Consider the following 20,676-nt stretch of genomic DNA (forward strand, 5'->3'; position numbering starts at 1 on the left):
GCGAAGTTTGCAGCCAAATGATGGCCTCAGCAGAAATATTGTGATATTTGGTTGTGGTGCCCGAAGAGACTCGCCGAGTCTGTGGGAAGTCGTGGACTTGTAATTAATATAATAAAAGTTAAACTTCCAAGTTCCAAGGTCGCAATTACCTCTTCGTAGCACTGCACTTGCGACGTCATTAGTTGGCGAGAATGGAATGTCCGGCGACCTACTTAAGGCTTCCTAACTGCAGCGCCTCTCTTTTCCCCGCCACACGGCTTCCGTACACGTCCGACCGGAGGCAGCAACGTTTCGATGCGAAGCTTCATTAAACGGTCATTAGGAGGTAACCCGTTCACGGGTTTGTCTTATTAGTTGTTTTTTTATTCTCTTGGGATATTTTGTTCTCGCCCTTTCTCTGCGTACATCCTTCAAGTCTTAAGGACAACCAAGCGTGATTAACACTTTTATCAGTGGATCTGTATACAAAAAAACTGCCACGGTCCCCTGGCAACAGTCGGGGACCGCGTTTGTGAGCGGCACGCGCGTTTCGGCATGCCTACTCAGCCGCATCTGACTTCTTCGCATGCATTATTTGCCTTGTCTTCTTTTGCTGACGAAACTCTGACATTTAGCGCGAAAAAAAATACTTCCCGCTTTTTAAGACTGGATAAATGCTACGGTTCTTGAACATGACGATAATTATATAGTTGGGACGTGTAGCAGATCTGCAAAATATTATCATGGCGCATAACACGCGTCATAATGATCAATGAAAAGTAGAAACTTACAGAATAATTTACGAACTTTTGACACAGCCAAAAGAGATATTTGGTTTTCCGTTTTCTTTCGTTGCTTTTTCTTACAATTTTGTTTGTAGTTATAGTTTCTGGATTCATTTCTATCCAGAATAATGAATACTGTTATATACTGTTAATCACTTGAATCGACTACGTTTCTGCCATATATGCTGTCACATAATTGCTATTGATCACCTGAGCTCAGCTCATTTGTCAGTTATTTTGGTAGTGTATGACGGCTTTCGTTCAGCAACGTTGCAAAAGACCACTAATTCAGCAAATTTTTGTCAAGCTTCACAAAGGTTAGCAGGACTGTTAGCCCCCAGAACACGAATTTCAGCTACAGCTTCGGAGGCACGCACGGCTAACTGTTCCCTCCTGCGTCGTTTTGCCTTGATGTCAGCGGCGGGTGTAGTTAGTTTCTGTGGGGCCCGACGTATCCGTTCACTGGTTCCATGTCAGCAGGGCCCTATATATCCACGGCGTCTGAGGCGCTGAGCGTCGCTCAGTGGGCTTTTTCATTTGCCGAGCAGCTCATTCTATCTATAGGGCGACACGTGAGCACTGCGAATGGTTGCAGCGGAGACGAAGCGCGCGTGCCGAAAAGGCAAGAGAGCCTGCTAATATTTTGTGTGGGTACGAAGTTGGAAGCTTCTTACCAACTCGTGGATGAGACCGCTCGTATCGGGGCGCATTCGGCGCGCTGAACACACTGTCACATGGTATTTTTTTTTTTAAATTTCGCGGCCTTTCATTTCTGCGAATAGAAAGGGCTGCGCTAAGACTACTTCGTCGGAAGCACCCGAGTCTAATTTCATGTTGCTCGACAACTTTCCAATTTACACCTCAAACTTTAAAGTCATATTTCCAAAGTTAATTAATTAATGTGGACTAATTATTAAAGTAGGCAAATCGAATAAATACTAGCCGGTGCTTGTGTGCAGGCCGGCAGTCAGTGAAGAACAACGTTTATTACCGATAGGAAAGGGGTTTATAAAGAGACATGAGCGTGACGTAATAGGTCGCGATGCTAGGGTACTGTCAGGATGACGTCAGAGTGACTCAGCTCTGCTACATCTTTCTTTTCATAAACAATTAGTTTAACGTCTTTCCGGCAGTGGGTAGCGGCAGGGCTGGAGACGTTGTTGTGTGCTTCGCTGTAGCTCTTGGGGGTCGTGCGCGACGTCTGAGGGGTTGTCAGATGCTGGAGGAGCGTCTGGCCGATGTATTGCGTTTCGTATGTGCTCCCTGGTCCTCCTGATCTCCCGGCCGTCTTCCGTTTTCAGGATCGCGGAACGCGGTGTCTCCGCTGGCCTCAGGAAGGCAGCAGGTGCCCAGGTCCGATGAAGGGTGTCGTACGCTGTTATCTGCTGCCCCTGCGACAGGGGAGGCAGGCGTCTGGAGCCACGGTTGTAGTAGGTTCTCTGGCGCTGGCGAATTTCCTGGAGTCTGTTGTTCACGGTTCTGCTGGGCACCGTCTCTGGAACCAAGTGTTCTGCCGGTACCGTGAGCAGAGTTCTCGTCTGCCTTCCCATAAGCCTCTGCACAGGAGACTTCAGTACAGGATCCCGGGGGTATTGCGCCACTCGAGTAAAGCCATTTGGAAGTCTGGCATCCTACACCAGCATTTTTTCAGTAGCTTCTCAGCCTCTTGGACTGCCCTCTCAGCCATTCCGTTAGAGCACGGATGATAAGGGCTCGAGGTGACGTGCGCTATACATAGCGTGGTTAGAAATTCATTGAATTCCGCGCTCTTGAACGGTGGGTCGTTATCACTGCAGAGCTTTATGGGCAGTCCATGAAGAGCGAAAATTTCCGCACACCATGATTTGAGCAGTTTTGATGTCACATGTTGGAATTCATGTATTTCAAAGAAGAATGAATAGAAGTACACGATTATGGCAAACTGCAGGCCACCGTAAAAGAAAATGTCCATTCCCACGGCTCTCCATGGTAAGCTAGGTACTTAGTGGCTCAAACGTGGCATCTTCGCATTGCGTGGTTGATGCGTTTGGCAGATTTTGCAAGCTTTGGAGTACTGGTCGATCTCCGCACACATGCTTGTCCAAAATATGACACTTCTCGCCCGCTCTTTCATTTTATCCGTTCCCGAATGTGCGGCGTGAAGAAGACGAAAAATTTCTGCCCTCTTCGAATGTGGTACGATTACCTTATTACTGCGAAATAGCAGGCCGTGCTATGTGTGTATCTCCTCCCGGTATGACCAGTATGGGCGGACGGATTCGGGGACATCATGCTTGTCGTCCGGCCAGCTTGTTTCCGCGTATCCACGTAGCTGGAGCAGAGCCGGATGGCCATCGGTTGCTGCAAGGAGGTTCCTCAGACGTTTATTTGAAGCCGAAACAAAATCTAGCACATTGACTTGAAACTGCTCTGTCTCTTCAGCCATGCATTCTTTGCTGGGAAACCGCGACAAAGCATCTGCGAGAAATAGTTCTTTGCCAGGTTTGTAGATATCATTGATAGGATAGCACTGCAGAGTGTCTCATGCGTTGCAATCGAAGAGGACACCGATGCAACTGTTTCTTGAATATCGGCACCAAAGGGGGGTGATCGGTCTCAACGAGTACTACTGGCTGACCATAAATGTAATCGTGGAATTTCGTGCAACCGTGCACAATAGCGAGAGTCTCTTTTTCAATTTGCGCATACCGCTGTTGTGCGCCTGTGAGCGACCGAGACTAAAAAGCGACATGGCGGCCTTCTTGAATGAGAACCGCGCCAACTCCCAATTGGCTGGCATCGACTGAGAGGATGATTGATTTACTCAGGCTGAAGTACGATAGCACAGGTGCTTCTACCAAGGACTGCCGCAACCTCTTAAAACTTTTTTCCTGCTCGTCGGTCCACACCCACGCAATGTCTTTGCGCAGCAATGTTCGGAGCGGGGCAGTCACATCCAACGTGCTGGGAATGAACCGCTGCACAAAATTAGTTATGCCAAGAAATACTTGTAGCTCCTTACAGTTCATGGGCGCTGGCATTTGTAGTACATCTTGAACTCTTTGTGGGTCTACTCGTAAGCCTTCTGCAGTGAAGATGTGGCCCAGGTAACGCACTTGGGGCTGCAAAAGCGCGCATTTCTTCAGGTTCAGCCTAAGATTGTTCTCTTGACAGCGTGTCACCAGGAGTGTCAAGTGGTAGTCATGTTCCTGTTTGGTTCTTCCCCAGAGCAATATATCGTCCATAACTATAGCCACGCATGGTAATCCTTCTTCTACCTGCAGCTCCCGCAAATCTTTTCTTCTCTGAATTGCGCCTCGTGAATGCGGCAACGACTTGCTGACTTGTGCGAAGTGGTTGCACCTGTCGCATTTCTGGCAAGTTTTACCATTCGCGGGGCATATTCCGCTATGGTGCGTCTGATAACCGCATCTATTGCAGACGTCTTTTTTAGCAGCTACTGGACAGACTGTCGTTTCATGGGTGGTTCCTGTCGGTTCGCTTCTCTCGCGGAACTGCTCCTTTCCTTGTTCTAGGGCGCGGCAGATTTCGACCGTCTTCGGATAGGACGGGTTCTCAGCGACCAACATTTGCTGCAAGTTTCTGTCTCGAATGCCAAAAATAATGCGGCTGCGCAGCATACAGTCTTCTAGCTCTCCAAATTCGCAGTTTTTTTTGCCAGCATTCGTAGTTCTGTGAGCCTTTCACCGAAGCTTTCGCCTGCCTTTTGGTTTCTTGAGCCGAAGCGGAATTTGTGAAAGTTTAGGTTGGTTTCGGGCTTATAGAAATCCTCAAACTTTTTTAGCAGGACGCCGACGCGGTTTTTGTCTTCTCCTGCTTCAAACTTGAAGGTGCTGTACGCCTTTCTGGCTTCTTCACCAACCGTGAGTGTGGCTGCCTGAACTTCTTTGCTCTGCTTGTTCAGCTGGATAGCGATAGAAAACAACGTGAACTCATTCTTCCGCGTTTGTCATCCTAGTCAAGTGTTGCCTGTTGTGTCCAAGGGCTGCGGTGGCGGAAGAAGGGTCGCTGGAAGGGACGCTGGTGTCGACATGCCGACTAGGGACCGCTGCCACCATGTGTGCAGGCCGGCAGTCAGTGAAGAACCACGTTTATTGCCGATAAGAAAGGGGTTTATAAAGAGACATGAGCGTGACGTAATAGGCCACGATGCTAGGGTATTGTCACGGGGACGTCAGAGTGACTCAGCTCTGCTACAATGCTGTATTCGGAAGAACTTTTTTTCTTAATCACCTTCTATTTTACCTGAGCCGCCCGGTCTGTGGAAGCCATTAAGCGGCGATATTGTACACGTATATTACAAACAATGGACTATGTCAGAAAACACTTCCGCGGAATGCTTACACTTCAGCTGGTCTGTCGTACTGAGACCCTTTCACACCTTGTAAGACGAGTGGCGTTAAGTGCAGGCATAGATGATATGAAACATAAACCATTTAGACCTCTAAGGAAATCTGTTTCTCGCGGCTTCCGCATGCGGCGCCGTAGTGACAGTGAAGCTATGCAAGGAATTCGAGCAAGTTCACCTAATCATGAGAAGTGCGAAACAAAATTCCTGGAAATACCAAACAAATCGCCTAAAATGTATTCATATATGAGCTCCCCATTCCTGCTCTCTACGACTGGAATACAGTACGAGTTTAAGCTACACATTGAATAGCGTAATAAAAATTAGTCTCTTATTTTGTAAGACTAGATAGCCAAGCAGCTTTTAAAAATGTACAAAATCTCCAAGTAGTGTTTAAACGTTACGTATGGTTTATGGTTTTTTGGGGGTTTAACGTACCAAAGCGACTCAGGATATGAGGGGCGTCGTAGTGAATGGCTTCGGAAATTCCGACCACCTGGGGTTCTTTAACGTGCACGGACATCGAACAGTGCACGGCCTCTAGAATTTCACCTCTATCGAAATGCGACCACCGCAGTCGGGATTGTACCTGCGTCTTTTGGGTGAGTAGCCGAGCGCAATAAACCCCCGAGCCACCGCGGCGGCTTTGTGCATATTAGATGTTCAAGGATTGTATTGATGTTCAAGGATTTTCAAGCTGTGTATTTAAGATGTCCGACTAGTAAAGAGATAACGCGAGCATAATGAAATTTTATGGCAGAAGCATAAGAAAAGAAATAAAAACTACTAGTGCCCCACACACTGAATTGAAACCGTAGGCTCCAGCATGCGGCAAACAAAAATCCCTTTTGAACTGTCAGCCTTCGATATTTCGACTCGTTGTTAGCGGCCCCAGCACTGTGTTTCAACTGTGAAACAAAAAAAGACGTCAGTGACTGATACCTGTTAGCAGTTTATGCCCGAGACTGTCGAATACGGCGAAGTCAACAGGGCGTCCTTGCAGCAGTTCCGAAGGACCGCGACAGCGGCAACTAAATCAGTGGAAAGTTTCACACCACGGGCCGTTGAAATAGAATGAAAAAAAAAATGCGCCCCAAGGTCGCGGCGATCGACAGCGGTAGATCCTTTAGCCTCCTTCTGCAGCACCAGAATAGCTTGCGGAGCTAGGAACAAAACACGGATCCAGAAAAATAAAGAACATGAATAAGTGAAAAGCACACAAGTTAGAGTATAGAGGTGAAAAAAACCAGTACCAGTCACAGACAATGTGAATTGAAGGGGACCGTTGCTCAGCCAGCAATGGCGGTCTGTGCTCATGCAAGACACAATATTCCCCTGCCAAAGTGACATTATTCCCAACGACACACATTTGCAGACTACTGTTTAGTGTTGAAAAGCTGGAATTTTGTCCTTTTCATACATGCATCAACTATGGCTCCAAATCGGTCACACAGTAGTCAAGAACAAAGCTTCAGATAGCGTTCGATACTAAAGCTTGTTGCAAGCGTCCTATGGACCAACACCGTATTTACGAACAAAGGGGAGGGTTGGCGGCAGGCGGATTCGACTAGGGTTTAAATGTAGGCTTAGCGCCCTTAGGAATGCATGCATGCAAAGTTTTCAAAGCAGTTTTCTGATTTCGCAGTGCACCTATGACGTCGTCCCTTCGTGAAGAACAACCAAACTCACCTTAGAACAGGTTCTGAAAGTATGAAGCGTCGTTTCGAATGCGATGTATTTTTAATGCACTGCCAAACGTGCGCATGGCCGTCTCCCGCCGCTGGGGGTACGAGGCGGTTACGCTACCCGTAGAAACACACGTATGCAAAACTCACCAAATTATATTTCTCGTTTGACAGAGCGCCCATGCAGGCGGCACTTTGTTAATAGTTTGTGAGTCCTTTTAAGACTGTGACAAAGTACGCTTTGTCGTTTCGAAGCTATATTTGAAACTCCACGATAAATGTGCGTTGTGAAGCCGAGTATACCCCCAAAGGCGCTCAGTCCGCTGGGTGTTCTCCCGAATTGCGCAAGCTTCTCGTGTAGTCTTACTTGCTTTCGCGTGTGCTACATTTTCTCACTAATACAGTCGTTCAAACAAGACAGCGTCGCAGTGTTTCTCAAACGCCATGGAAAGCGCACGAAAGAGAACAGCGCACTGTGTACCAGATGGCGGCGCACACGAATTCCCCGTCCGCTTCCGGCTCCCGCGTCTGCCAACTCCACCTACGTATGTGGGGGTAATCGCGGTGTACAGTGCATGATTCGTTTATCGTATACCGTTTGAGGACTGTCTTCAGTCTAAACCATGTAAACCTTGCCGTTGATTGAAGGGCAGCATGTGCAAGGGAATGCAGCGTGCGCGGCTACGCGAGCAGCTTGCTCTATTGAGGGAAACATCCAGCGGATTAGCGCCTTTTGGGGGCATGTCCGGCTTCATAACGCACATTTATTGACTTTTTGAAAAGATGGCTTCAAAACGACGAAGCGTACTTTATCACACACTTCTTCAAAGCACTCGCCAAATGTTAACGAAGGGCCGCCTTTATGAGTGCTCAGTGAAACGAGAAATATAATTGGGTAAGTGTGTTCCTATAGGTCGCGCAAGCACCTCGTACTCCCAGCGGCGGGAGCCTCTCATGCGCACTTTTCGAGGTGTTTTAAAAATAGATTTAGTCCGAAATGAAGCTTGATACTTTCAGAACCTGTTCTCGGATGAATTTGGTTGTTCTCCACGAAGGGACTATACCAGATATATTACTCGAAGAGGGTCGTGAAATAGTTCGATATATCTTTAATTCAATGTCTAAAAAATGGCATTTAGATAAGCTCTTTTGTAACCAAGAAGCAAGAACACATTGCACGCACCCAACGCACCCAACTTTATTAACTTCGTTATTTATCTATACACACTGCAGCCTCGATGAGGATATTGCATGCAGGAGTGGGGTACAATGCAAACAAAAGAAGCGAAGATTAAAAAACATTTAGCAACATGCTTGAAAGAATTCTGACGAAAACGAACGGCTGTTTTCTCGTTACGAATTTCAAAGTTCAATAGTGCCAGGGAAAAAGCTATGCTTAAAGATTTCTTTTCGGGTATAAAAGGGAGAAATATTTAGGTCGTGGTAGCTCCTTGTAGATGTAGGTTTTGAAAATCTCAGACAACTATCGGGCGAAGATAAGGAAGGAGGAAAAATTAATATCCACACGAATTTGAGGAATTAAAGAGGATGACGTGCGCAAAAAGGAGTGAGGTACCTACTTGGGAAAAAAAGGTAGGCGGTGAAAAATCTATGTCGACAATCCTACAAACAAAACGCGCTGCTTTTTTCTGCCCAGTTTTCAGTTCGTTCATGCCACGCAGCTTATATGGGTTCCAAACAACATAACCGTGACGGTGTCTTGCAATACCATACCGCCCGCCGGCATGCTGGCAGCGCACCAGTCACTGGGCGTTTCTATGTGGAAGCCGATGCGTATGGTCCTTTGGAACTAGCCACTGCCTAGTAACAGATGTCAATCATGTAGCAGTACACCTTAAACAGAATAATCGCGCATTAAAATTAATCTGCAGATGTTTTCCGCAACGGCTTCCGCAGCGAAGCGAGCGAAGCACGTCTAGCGATGGCATCGCAATGCTTTAGTTAGTTGGGTGGCGTTCCCCGCATGACAGCGATGTGGCTGGGACAATGAGCACAAGAGGTCAAAGGCCATCCTCAATCCCGCCCCACGAGCACATTGTCAAGTGGTGTCGCAGCGCCAGCTCTGCCATAGGTGCCCAAGGCCACGCAGCTGACCCGCGTACGCCCGCGAAATGTGATTGCAGAGCACCGCTAGGAGAAGCGCCACATGCAGGGATGCGGCGTGCAGTTCAGTATGTAAAATGAGCAGCGAAATTCGAATTAAATGGATTGTGCTCCTTTCTTTTAATTGTACACAGGTTATTCAAGGTGATAATCTGTGTGTTCAATATAGCTAATAATTCGAAATGTCCGGATCCGCTATATCCGTGCTCGACTGTTTTTCTTCCCTAAGATGAAAATGATATAGGCAGGTATGACAGAGAGCAGGTGTGCTAGCGCTGACGACTACCAGACCAACTGGCTTCCTGCTACACATGGGTAGAGGCCAGTTGCAGACGCACACTAGGCGGCTGGTGCCGTGTGCATTAACGCTATAGTACATTTCCCCCGTGCTAAACTCTCTAAGGAGGGACGCGAAGCTACGAATGAAAAGAGGACCAGAAAATTTACATTTGGCTGCTCGCTTGCCACAGTCATCCAAGAATGACTTTTCAGTGGCTTGTTGTACGTTGCATCATAGTTCTTCGTAGCTGCACAAAGACTGGTCATCATTTTCCCGTGAAGTGGAGCAGTGTTGCAAAAACAGTCTAAAGCGTCTTACGCAGAGCGCTGTTGCAGCAGTTATTAGGTAACTTTACAACAATAGAACGAAAGCGCGTTAATGACATCGGTAACAGTGTCGGCAGGTTGCCTTAAAGGGGCACTGAGGAGAAATTGAAGTTGGCTTGTATTGATAGAATAGCAGCTCCTGATCACAAAGACGCCACTCTTACTGAAAACAAAGCTCTTGTAAGGTAGAAAATAGCAAGACCCAAAATACAGGTATCGCCGCCACAGGCCGATCTCGCAAGTACAAGCGTGCTGACGTCATAGGACAAGAGACGCCACCTTGGAGAAATTTTCCTTCCTACATGGAGGTGGCGAATCTCTGAGGCGGACAAAGGAAGGTTGCACGGTTCAATATTGAAGTAAGTTTTGTTTTAAAATCGATAGTGCACTTTTATCACACAAGGAAGACAGACAAAAGACAACCTGAATGTTGGAAGCAAAGAAAATCAAAGCTTGGCGGCGCCACAGGCCGCCACAGGAGTTTTGATTTGTTATGGCGCTTTGCGTCTATGAGCTCTGCGTGCCCCGTGGTTTATTTTTGACGCGCCTCGATTTACAATCGCCGAACAGCAGAGGAACTCTAAGTGCCGCTTCAAGTGCTAGTTAACCTTTGAAGGAGCTTGTTAAGGCTGGTAAGATGATCGTCAGGGCCGAAGAAAAACTATGATGGCACGATGGTCGGTGATCGCACAAGGCAGTTCGCAGTAAAAAGAGCACTTGTGTCTTCGCACGCTCGCCCGGCGAAACATTCCCGGCTGTGGCAGTCAACTTCAAACTACCTAACGGAAATCGTTTATTAGGGACGGGAGACAATGTACAAGGCAGTTAAGAAAAATTGCATACGGCCTAGCTCTGTTAGGCTAGAATATGCGTAGCGAAAGCGCGGAGACTTCTGGATCGGAAGAGTTCACTCACTAGAAGCGCCTTTATTGATAGTTAACCTTGAGCCGTCGTGGCGGAGTGGCAGCGTCTCCGCCTCAAGCGCCACAGGCCCTGGTTCGATTCCGAGCCTCGGCGCACGGTTTTTTTTTATACAGTGAGAGGCCGGGGGGCTTCAGTCGCTCCCATAGATGCCGCCACCGAATGCGTTGGTTAGCGGTTAAGCGCAGGCTCTGTTAAGGCGCGCTTATACGCCGGCGTAACGCGCGCGCTGCACGGCGACGTCACGTCGGCCAAAGCGAGACCCTCTATACTCCAACTGCGCTTGACCGCCGACGCGTTCAGCGGCTTTGGCGCACATAGACCGCACTGGCGGAGTCCTTCGACCATGTCTCTATTTCACGCCGAGTGCGCCAGCCGCCGCCGGCCCAGCCAGACCGATTCGGCTCCGCGGCGAGGTGCACGTTGTGACGTAACTCAATGCCTTCGGCAGTTGGGCGGAGCTGTTCTTTTCGAGCTCTCCGCTAATTTAATCCATTCACAGTACACATCTGAAGGTACATGCAAGGGGACGAGAGAGCCCGATCTAGGGGACCCGTTGGATCGAGCGGAAGCCGTTGAAGCGTCGTGCATCGGCTTTAGTTTCAAGCCGCCAACTTTAAACGCGACCGCCCTTGAGCACCCATCCGTTTTTTGTGGCAAAAAAATAAACTTGGCCCTTGCAACCGTGGAAGACCTCGACGCCTCCTACTGCACCGTGCAACCGCGCCGTTCAAGGAATCACAATCCGTTGGCCCCAAAGCCCCGGCCAGCCTCCGATGGGCGCAACGCGCCGACCTTGTCCTGCCCCTCGCGACTCCCCGCACTGGGGTTGTGATATCTGATCAGCAACGGCTACTTACTGAGGAAGGGGGAAACGACCCGCCGGCGCCTAACCTAACCGTGCTCCCTCAAAAGCATCGCGCGCTCCCTGGGGCTGAGGTCGCTGAAATGAAGGCCGGAGTTTTTGCGAGAACTTCGTCGGTAGAAACGTAAACGCCGGTAAAAACGTAAGACGCCGGTAGAAACGTAAACGAAGCGACGGTAGCGACCCCCGATAGATGCCTTCAACGTGCGGTGGTGGTAGCTTTCACTTCGGCAGCGCTAGACCGCACCGCTAGCGGCCAGAATTCACGGAGTCCACATTTACGCCGCGTTTCACGTCCCTCCGTCCTGTGACGTCATAAGAGTTATGTGTGACATCATAAGAGTTCTCGAGTTTGAATCGGAGCTGCGGAAAAAACTTCTTCAACTTGAAATCCAAATTTCTTTGAAAAAAATGCATCTTTCGCTCCCTGACAAGCGGCAACAACGCCATGAAATGCCGAACTATCAGATTTTGCTAAGAAAAAAAATTGATAGAGTTCTCCTCAGTGTCCCTTTAACAGCCTGCAGGCATGCGCGACGCTTACGCTCGCGCATTGAACTCCATTGCGCATTCCTATACTAACCAGGTGCGTTTTTCAGACACTATTAAACCAGTCTGCGCAAAAAGGTGTTTAAGTACACGACCTTTCCGTAATAACGCCAAATCTCAGAATATTACGGAAAGTTAGGTATTCTACAAGATGATTGTTTTGAAACTGCTCGCGTTTTTATTTTGAAGACCGGGGGAGGATTGTACCGCCAGGTGAACATTATGTACCACGTCGTCCTCACCATCAACAACCTAGCTACTCAAACTGAAGTACAAAAACCTCTCCTATGTCTCTGCAATTAACCTTGTCCTGTGTCAGCCGCGGCCACCTTATCCCTGCAAACTTCTTAATCTCATCTGCCCACCTAACCTTCTGCGGCTTCCTGCTACGCTTGCCTTCTCTTGGAATCCTCCATGCCATTAGCCTTAACGACCAAGTTGAGTTCCTTTTACCCCTTTCTCTTCTTTGATGTCAGGCCGAAGGGGAAAGGTAGAAGAAGTTGTTGGATGCCGAAGTCTTGAGGTTCTAAACTTGCTCAGTCACATTACTCGAGGAACTTCAGGAAGTAAACTGTTTAATCACATATAAAATAGTTAAGACAGAACGGAAGGTACAACAAGGAGAACAACTATGTACATAGTGATTTATCCGCAGAGTGACCAGACGAAATCAACCCCCGGTCCCACCAAAATGTCTTCTTTTAATCCCTAAGTCCCCGCCCTCAGTGGGGACACCAACTAATTAGGTCAAAACACAAGCACGCATCCAACCAAGGACCGTGGAAAGGAAAACACATCCAATAAAACACATGGGAAAGGAAAACACACTGAAAAAGAGACAGAGGAGCGTAAAACACGCCCAATCAAAGATTGGGGAGAGGGGACAGGTCATTGTCACGAATAATAACAATTCCCTTCTCGGATCACTGCATCCTCCCCCGCAGGGCGGCATGTTTACTCGCTTAAAGAGCATGCGAGGGCCGCACAGATTGTCGAAAGCCGTCCCCAAGGGGCCACTTAAGGCGGCACCGCTCCTCAATTCTTCTTTATGCCCCCACGTGCACAGGAAGTGCCTGGCAGACATATGGAGCTGATAAGCGCTCACAGCGAGCGTGAGGAACGCGTCTCCTAAATTGCCTCCTAGCTACACACTGAACGACCGCCGCCCGGGTCATGACCTTGGGCAGCGTCGCCGCGGTAGGGATGAAAGGCGTCGCGCGTCTTCGTTGCTGCTTCTCGGAGCGGGGCTACGAACAATGGGGCCCGGCCAAGGTGGGTCGCCTGCGCACCCCGAACTCCCCTCCGTCGCCGTCCGCTTGACTCATTAATTCCATGTGGAGTCAAAAGGAAATGGATCACAGCGTACGCACTCTTGTCCACACACAGGCGGCGTTCCGTACGTGATTACTTGGGGCTCCGGATGTGCCGAAGCCAGCCGCGCACGACACCTCCCTACCAAGTGTGCTGCATAACATCGTGGAATGAAGCACCCACAGAAAACCGAACAGACCAACGTGCCGCGGGCCCGGAGCCGAAGAAGCACCACCTGCCGCTGCCGAACCATATGCGTTGCCAAAGCCTCAGGGTACACCTCCATAAATGACATAACTCCAGGCCCCGGATTCCCCTACGCCTCTAGTTGGCAGCTACGAGTCGCGACATTGCATCGGCATTAGCGTTTTGCTCCCCCTTTTTGTGCTCGACCCGGATATTGAATCTCTGCAGAGCGAGTGCCTAGCGTGTTAGCTTGGCGCTGTGCGGACTACTCAGAGTCAAATATTTGAGCGGGTTATGGTCCGTTATGACCCAAATTTGTGCGCCACACAACGAGACTCGATAGTCTCGATAGTCGCCCAGCGGGTCTGAGCCGGGCTTAGCTTTTTGCTCAGAAAAGCGATAGGCTGCTCGCGGCCCTCGTCATCGCACTGGGCAAGGCAGGCACCCACCGCGTAGTCCGAAGCATCGGTTGCGAGCACGAACTCCTTACTTGGGTCAGGCGCATGAAGTGAGGATGCGCTCTTCAAGCAAGCTTTCACCTCATCAAAAGCTTTCTGCGCCTCGTCATCCCATGGGAGCCGCTGCGTTGTCCGCCTGTTAGTTAAGCTCGTCAGTGGGAGCACGACGCGAGAATAGTCGGGGACATATTGTCGGTAATAGTTAGCTAAGCCCAGAAAGCTTCTGAGCTCCTTCTTTGTTTGGGGCCTCGGCATCTCGTCTATTGCCTTGACCTTTCCTGGATTAGCGCTGTGCTTCTCCGACCCGACCACATGGCCCAAAAATTCGATTTCTCGTCTCCCGAAACGACATTTGCCTGCGTTCACGGTGAACCCGGCGGCTGAGATCGAAGCGAGCACCGCCCGAACGTGCCTCAAATGCTCCTCCCAGGTGTCTGAATAAATCCCGAGGTCGTCTATATAGGCGCATGCGTACTCGCGGTGCGGTGCTAGTACCTGGTTTATGACCCTCTGAAATGTCGAACTCGCATTTCGAAGGCCGAAGGGCATGACCTTCCATGCGTACTGCCCCACCGGAGTGACGAATACCGTGAGGGCCTGTGCCTACTCGTCAAGGGATATTTGCCAATAGCCTCTCAGCATGTCTATTAGGCTGATGAAGTTGGCCTTCGCTACTCGAAACAGCAGCTCGGACGGTAGGCTCATCGGGAAGGCGTCCTGCTCGGTTATCGCATTCAACTTCCGATAATCGCAGCACAGGCGCAGCCCCCCATCCTTTTTAGCGACGCAAACCACTGGGTGATCATGATGACTCTCAACGGGATATATTAGTCCCCACTGCAGGAGCTCATCTACTTGCCTCTCCACTTCCTTCCGATACGCCATCGGGACCTTGTACGCATGGCCAGCCCGTGGCTGAGCACCCTCCTTTAGCACGATTTTGTGCGCTCCTAGCGTGCATTTGCCGGGCCTACTGCTGAAAACCTGGCCATTCTCCTCGATCAGTGCCTCTAGTTCTCGGCGCTGCGCTTCGTTCAAATGTTCGAGAGCACCCGGCGGCAGCGCGTCACCTGGCACTGAGCGCATGGGGAACGTGGGCACGTCGCCGAACCCCGCATCGCCCTCGAATATCACCCCTACTACATTCACCCGTGCGTGGTATGCTCTGAGCTTGTTTGCGTGGACAGTCCGACATGCGCCATTGTCGAGTTTGATCAGATAACTGTACGGGCGCCTCTTCCGCATTACTGTCGCAGGCCCCGTCCACATGGACATCAACTTTCACTCGCCATCCCATTCAAGCAACAACACCTGCTGCCCATCTGTAAAATGTTTATCGACAGCGCGTAAGTTGTATTGTCCAGTGTAGCTGCGTTGCGCTACCGTGCTGTTGTTACTAGCCTTTGCGTTTGCCTCGGCCAGCTTCTCGCGCAAAGCTGACAGGTACTCTGCCGCCGGCGTTGCCAAAGAATCTGGTACTGCCCAGTCTCCCGTCCAAGTTTTTTGAGAATGGATAGTGGTCCGGTCTGTATTCTGCCATACATTGACTCAAACGGCGACTGCCCGGTCGTCTCATTAGGGACCGCTCTGTAAGCCCAGAGCAAGAATGGCATAAGCCTATCCCAGTCACGTCCGTGCTCCTGAATAATCTGGAATAGCATGGATATGAATGTTCCATTCCAGCGCTCGACCAGACCGTTGCTTTGAGGGTGGTCCGGCGTGGAGAACCTCTGAGAGGCGCCCAATTTTCTGAGAAACTCTTGTGTAAGCTTTGCTGTAAAATTTGTGCCCTGGTCACAGCACACTGTTTCAGGGACTCCCAGGCGCGCGAATATTTGCAAACGAGCGTCACACGTGGCCTTAGCGGTCAGCGCTTTTAAACACACGACTTCGGACCAACGCGTGTTCATGTCCTCTACCCAAAGTGCATAGCGGTGCCCTCGAGCTGACGGGTGTTCTATCGGTCCTATGCAGTCGATGTTCACCACTTGGAATGCGGCCTCTGGTCTAGCGATCGGCGCGATCGGCACTCGATCTGCTGTGCGTGCACGCGACTTCACCTGACATGAGTTGCATGAGCGGCAGTACTGCTTCACGTCGCGTGTGACCCCGGGCCAGAATAATGAAGCCTTTATCCGCTGAAGCGTTTTCCGCTCGCCGAGATGACCTGCCCACACTGAGTCGTGCGCCATTTTTAACACCCCTGCGCGTCGTTCCGTTGGGAGGACAAGCTGAGTACACGGATGCCCAGCAACAGGCTCCTGGTGGAACAAAAGCTCGTCCCGGACCGTCATGCCGTGTGTTCCCTCTCTAGCCTGAGCCCATGCTTCTTGGAGTGATTCGTCTCCAATCTGCGCCTCGCGAAACCGTTGCCGCGTCGTCTATGCAACCGCGGTTTCCCCTTCGCTGCAATCTGCTGCTACCGCGCCCGCTAGAACCTCGTCAAACCGCTTCTCCCTCTCTTCGATTTCTTCGCCAGAAACCTCGGCTTCTCCCTGTTCTTGCGTATGGACACGATCGCTCAGAAGCTGCTCATAGTCTTCGGGAGTGATTAACGCGCTTATCCCAGTTATAAGCTCGTCTGTGACTGCACACAGTATGCCCCGCTCCGACGGGTCAAATGATACTCGCGGTGCTCCCTGAGTTGTTACTATGGGAACGTACGCCAGCTCCGCGACAACCTGCTTTCCGAAAGCCCCGGTGAGTTTTATTGTCGCCCCCGCGCATTCATATCGCGGCACGAGCGACCTGCGGATGACCGTGATGTCGGCCCCTGAGTCAATGCGCGCACATATAGCGTTCCCACTACTCAACAATGTCACCTCTCCGGCGCTGACCTTCTCCTCCGCGGGCTGCCTTTCTACTGAGCCGTGCACTGTCTCCCTGTCATGCAAGGGGACCGATATTCGGGCGATTACCGGTTTCTGGTCTGCGCGTCCACCCCCCCCCCCCCATGTCTGGCTTTTCCGGAATTTGCCTTTTCGGGAAAAATCTTGCGATGTGCCCATGCCCGTTGCAATGGAAACACTGTCCACGTCCCCGGGGCCGCGTGTTGTTTGGTCGGGAGTGGGTTCCGTCGCGCTGTGTTACCTCGACTGCCTCGTTCGTCGCCATCGCCGCGCTCGCTGCTTTCCCGACCTTATATCTTCGGCTTTCGTCGTAGTTTTCTGCCAGCGTGACAATCTCACTAGGTTTTAGGAACGCTGGCTTATCATTTAGAGCAACGTGCGCTCTCGCCTCTGCACTGAGGGCTTCCCTTAGTCGGTCCGCGACAGCTAGCAGTTTGAACTACTCTTGCGAAGTTACCTGACAGCTGTTTAAATAGTATTCCAGGTAGTTCTGCAGGCGTACCGCAAACTGCTCCCACGTCTCATTTGGGTTTTTGCTCGCGGATGAGTAAAGACGCTTGAATTCGGCGGCTGTGAGCCTCAAGCCGTATAACACTTTAGCTTTCAGGAGTGCGTACTCGCTCCTTTCCTCGGCGGACAACCACGTGAGTATTATGCGTGCCCTCTCGCTTAGGTGTGGCAAAACCAGTCCAGCCCACCACTGGGTTGGAGCTTCGTATGACCGCAACGTAGCCTCTACGTCCTCGAACCACCCCGGCACCAGGGCTTCTTGAAGCGGCATCGGCGTGAGAACGCCTTTCATAAGGTTAGCAAATTTCAACCTTCTGCACTCGTCCATTCTTCCGCTAGCTCCAGCGCTCTCACCAAGCCCACCCGCTGTTCCGCTCTGCTTAAGATCCAGCCTTGTGTTTTCCAAAGCCAACCGCTCCTTTTCCACCGCTAGTTCAGCAATTCGTAATTGCACTTGCAACTCGGTCATTTGTTGCACCGGTGCGCTAACTGTCAGAGGGTACGTCGGACCCTCATTTGCCTGACTCGCGGCTGCCAACTCTCCGTTTCCTGCCCCGTTCTCCATCTCTTTCTGTTTAAAGCCCGGAATACATGGAGCGTTTTAGAGGCGATTTTCGCCCGACGGCGCAGATTTGACGCCCGGCGTCAAGAAAAACGCCCGCCGCCGCCGATCAGGAACGGCTAGATTTTGACGCGGCGTGCGCGCGTCAGACGCTACCGGAAGTGCCTGCCGGACTCACTTCCGTCTGTATTCGGCGGCAGCGGCCAGCCGTCTCAGCGTCTCTTGAGCACTTCGCGCGCGTTATTCACCCTCCTTCTTTCTTACTTGCCAGATGGGGTGCAGCTAGAATTTCCTCTTTATTTTCTGCTTGTCTTCTATGTCCCTCATCTTCATGAGCAATAATCTTTTCTTTAACAACAGAAGACGCCGATGGACACTGGCCTTGGTCACAAGAATAGAAGCGGCGTGTTCTCCCTCGCAGTTATCTCCCTGCTTGCCGTCCGCTCGAAGTAAATGAAAACTCTTTTCAAAACTCGTTTTCAGCAACGCAACCCACAAGCAATGCACAGAACGAAGCTCACATATAGTGTTGTCTACCCAATCCGCACCGCCATTTCAGTCGCACAGGGTCGCCAGGCGAAACAGTTCTGGCCAACTCTCTCCGCTGAACATCCACAAAAATATCGAGACAATACTAAACATACCTGAAAATGTGTATAGACATAACTGTAGGATATTTATTGCCTAATTTAATAATTATAACACAAGCAAACAACATATAAGCATTGATCGTTCATTTAGTGGTGTCCAAAACATTTTTGCCTTGTCTGGCCACACTGCGGCGGCGTTCGCCGCTTGTACGCCTCATGTAGCCTGGCCAGCGTCCCTCCGGCGCGTTTTTTTGTCTACGCGCGATAATCGCAGGAGAAAAACGCCCCATGTAGCCCCCGCTTAACACTGTCACTTCTCAAAACCCAAGGCTTTGGCATAAGCACAAGCCCGACAGTAACAGAAAGATACTCGCCTGGCTACCGAAGCTCCGCTTTACGAGGCTGCCGGTGCCCCAGCATGGAAGACTGGCCCGGAAATTGGTCCCTGCGCCGCACGGTCCCGGTTGGAACTCGTCTCCTTGATCCGTGTCGTCGTCGGCTCCTCCTGATCAACAGCGCTCTCCTTGACTCTGGTCACCTGGTTCCTTCAGCTGCCCGCTAACTTGAACCTTCAGCGTCACGCCGGCGTTGACCAGCCGTCACTCTTGAAATCTTCTCCTCTGGACGTGCCACGCTATAGCTCGTCCGCCGCCTTGTACTTCCGCCCTCCTTCAGTTGCCTCGAGTAGGAAGACCGCAATCCTGTCGCCTGCGCCAGTTGAGTTCCTTTTACCCCTTTCTCTTCTTTGATGTCAGCCCGAAGGGGAAAGGTAGAAGAAGTTTTTGGATGCCGACGTCTTGAGGTTCTAAACTTGCTCAGTCACATTACTCGAGGAACTTCAGGAATTAAACTGTTTAATCACATATAAAATAGTTAAGACAGAACGGAAGGTACAACAAGGAGAACAACTATGTACATAGTGATTGATCCGCAGAGTGACCAGACGAAATCAATCCCCGGTCCCACCAAAATGTCTTCTTTTAATCCCTAAGTCCCCGCCCTCAGTGCGGACACTAACCAATTAGGTCAAAACACAAGCACGCATCCAATCAAGGACCGGGGAAAGGAAAACACATCCAATAAAACACATGGGAAAGGAAAACACATTGAAAAAGAGACAGAGGAACGTAAAACACGCCCAAAGATTGGGGAGAGGGGACAAGTCATTGTCACGAATACTAACAATTCCCCTCTCGGATCACTCCATCCTCCCCCGCGGGGCGGCATGTTTACTCGCTTAAAGAGCATGCGAGGGCCGCACAGATTGTCGAAAGCCGTCACCGAGGGGCAACTTAAGGCGCCACCGCTCCCCAATTCTTCTTGATTCCCCCACGTGCACAGGAAGTGCCTGGCAGTCATATGGAACTGAAAAGCGCTCACAGTGAGCATAAGGAACGCGTCTCCAAAATTGCCTCCTAGCTATACACTGAACGACCGCCGCCCAGGTCATGACCTTGGGCAGCGTCGCCGCTGTAGGGATGAAAGGCGTCGCGCGTCTTCGTTGCTGCTTCTCGGAGCGGGGCTGCGAACAATGGGGCCCGGCCAAGCTGGGTCGCCTGCGCACCCCGAACTCCCCTTCGTCGCCGTCCGCTTGACTCACTAGTTCCATGTGGAGTCAAAAGGAAATGGATCACAGCGTACGCACTCTTGTCCACACACAGGCGGCGTTCCGTACGTGATTACTTGGGGCTCCGGATGAGCCCAAGCCAGCAGCGCACGACAATCACTGCCCTTACAAAAATGGCTATCAACATTCTTTAGAATTTGTATCAACATTCTATTCACTCTATTAACACTGTACCAATTTTTTCAATCTATGAACCATTGTTGATACAAAGTTGGTAGAAAGTTACTTCTTTGCATGTACTGTTGTTGATAGAAAGTTACTAGAAACTTTTACATTCTATGCTCTTGATAATACAATGTTGGTAGAATTTACTTCCTTCTATATACTTTTGTTAATAGAAAGTTACTGGGAACGAACTTTTACATTGTATGCACACTTGTTAATACAAGGTTGGTAGAAGTTACTTCCTTGTATCTACATTTGTTGATAGAAGGTTACTAGAATCGATCCCTTACATTCTATGCACACTGGTAAATACAAGGCTGCAAGAAGTTACTTCCTTGTATATACTCCTGTTAATAAAAATTTATTAGAAAATATTGAAGCATTTTGTCATATCAAGAGAAATGAATGACCAAAAGTGCATGCTGTTGAATATGATTAAAACTGCCTTGTTCATGTAACAAAGATGACCTTACCCGAGTGCATGGTGAAATTCGTTGCAGCTAGCTGTAAACATATTACCCAAGCGCAAGAACAATTTAAAAAACCTCCAACTTCA

The 20,676-nt window shown here is 50.1% G+C and overlaps 1 pseudogene; it reads right to left on the reverse strand.

Moving 5' to 3' along the window:
• Positions 1-1,879: 1,879 nt before the first annotated feature.
• Positions 1,880-4,797, reverse strand: LOC144124505 (uncharacterized; annotated as a pseudogene).
• Positions 4,798-20,676: the final 15,879 nt, after the last annotated feature.

This window comes from Amblyomma americanum, chromosome 1 (assembly GCF_052857255.1).
Source record: "Amblyomma americanum isolate KBUSLIRL-KWMA chromosome 1, ASM5285725v1, whole genome shotgun sequence".
Lineage (NCBI taxonomy): Eukaryota > Metazoa > Arthropoda > Arachnida > Ixodida > Ixodidae > Amblyomma > Amblyomma americanum.